This window comes from Nannospalax galili, unplaced genomic scaffold (genome assembly GCF_000622305.1).
Source record: "Nannospalax galili isolate Female #2095 unplaced genomic scaffold, S.galili_v1.0 scaffold234, whole genome shotgun sequence".
Lineage (NCBI taxonomy): Eukaryota > Metazoa > Chordata > Mammalia > Rodentia > Spalacidae > Nannospalax > Nannospalax galili.
The window spans coordinates 670,599-673,045 of record NW_008335054.1 but is presented as its reverse complement, the minus strand read 5'-3'; positions in this window follow the sequence as shown (position 1 = coordinate 673,045).

Sequence of the window (2,447 nt, the reverse complement as noted above, 5' to 3'; positions counted from 1 at the left end):
CTGAATCACTCTCGGACATGAAACTGACAATGCAGACTAGGCTGGTCTCTTGCTTTTACTCTCCAGTTCTAGGATTATAAGATTTTGCCATAATGCTTGATTTTTTATGTATATTCTCAGGATCAAACTCAGGTCCTCAGGCTTAAATGGAATGTGCTTTTTCTACTGAGCAGTTTTCCCAGACCCTCTACCATACTTCTCCAGGATTTCAGTAGCAACCTTGATTAGTCAGTATTATGGACTGAACACAGTGACCCCCTCAGAGGTCACACACTGATGTCCTAACATTCAGTGCCTGGGAGTAGGAAGGCATTTGGAGACAAGACCCATGAAGGAGTAACTGGTTTCAAATGTGCTAGGATAGTTTTTACTTGAGTGTGTCCAATGGACTCATGACGGGAAGAAATGACTACACAAAGTGATCTAACACGAACTATATGAAGAATAAAAGAGATGCCTCCAGATCAAGGGGACAGACCTCAGAAGACGCAAAATCTCCTGATACATGATGCTCCTGACCTTACTTTATTTTTAAATTTCAATGTACGTATTTTTGGAATTAAACACATAGCATATGGCAATTTGTTACTGTACTCATGCAAATTTAAGACAGAGATAACATTAATGTGTAGCTAGACACAGAAGTTAAGGTAAATAGAGCAGAGGCTTGAAGATCACATCTGTTCTAGCATTCCTATTTCTCTTGATATATAAGAGTGAGAATCTAACACAACATGAGCAAAGCTGTGTCACTTAGGTGAGTAGTCAGGCATAGCATCTGTGGTCAGGGCCTCTATTACTTTTGCTGCAATAGGTCATATTTGGTTAAGTGTTCAATGAAGCTACTCTGTATTATAGATTGTGCCAGACTGCCAGTACAGAAATATGGAAATGAGATTACCCATGTGTGGTCTCAAGTGTGTATCCTAGAACTCCAGTTACAGGTAAGATCCCTTTAAGCTGTAGAAGGCATTGCCAAGGGTAGGCCAAGGGTCGTTCTTCAAAAATTTAGCCATTTTTGGTATTTCTACAATCAACCATTTCCTGTTTAAAGTTTCTTAACAATGTTGCCCCAAGTTCATTTACACTGTGTAAATTCAACAAACTGTGACACTAGATTTATTTATCCATTGTAGAAGCATATTACACATCAGCAAAATATTTGCAAAAAAAAAAAAAAACAGGTTCTTGAAAGAATGTAGAAGTGATAGTTTGTGGTCACAACATATTAGAGTGTTTCAGCATTTTCAGTGTGAGGAATGCTTAGCACTCTTTATCACTCATGGTACAATTTATATTCACTTATTTATATTCACTTACTCACTGATTATTAGTTTAAAAATAAATTTAAATTTTTTTCTGAGTTGTTTGAAAACATATTAAATTTTCCATGAATGTAACTACAGTGTTAAATGGAAAGAAAAGAATTAGTGTTACTTTTCCTTCTATAGAACTTAACATTACATAACACTTCAGGAAATGACCCCATTGTGGGCCAGTCAGTGAGGGATTAATGGTTTCCTTGACTACTATCTGTATCTCAGCTGTTTGGTCTTCACAAAAACACAGTTATTAAACAGGTTCATAAGACTCAAACTTCATCATGTTTACTACATCAAGGATAAAGATAAAGAATTGCCTACTGTCTCATTAGAAATTATTTTAATTATATTTTCACTATTATCAGAGTCAGGACATCACATGATTGGATATGTTGGGATATAATTTGTGGTAAAGAGAGAGACTATGTAGGGTAAGAAGGTAAAATAATGTGAGATCATTGTAACATCTTAGTTTAAGCAGTATTGTGGATCTTCAGATGTCTGTTCATGATGTCAAGGTTCATATTTAACGAAATTTTTGTGTTCTTATGCATATTCAAAACCAAGATAAATCCTCCTACTATTTTATTACATGCGTCTTTTCAGCTTAGGACGCCCAGAAGTGAAGAAAACATATGTTATATGGCTCCCAAAAGAGCCCTGCTTTTATTCAGGGAAGCAGCCCCTTCAAGAGCTATTGAAAAACTGAATGTGGGTGAGCACTCGGATCATGTGAGTCTCAGTGTGCTTTCATCCGCGAGCTCTCCTGTTCTTTCCGTCTTGGGTTTGAAATTCACAGTAATGAGGAGTTCCTAGTTTGTCTCTTCAGAGCTATTTTTGCTACATGCTAATTTCTATGAAGTGAAGGATTTGATTTATTACTTAGTAGATTTCTATAGAACTTTCAGGAAGCACTTAAAGTCTTTAATATATTATTTGTCATTTTCTTCACAGGAGCTGCTTTATTATCAAGACAAAAATATTTGAAACTGAGAAGCTACTGGTTAACTTCATAAAAGTCAGTGCTACCCAAGTTGCTGTTCCCATTCTGTTGCACTCTGACCAGAAGCAACTTTGGGGAAGAAAGGTTTATTCGGTTTACACTTGCAGATCACAGTCCATCAT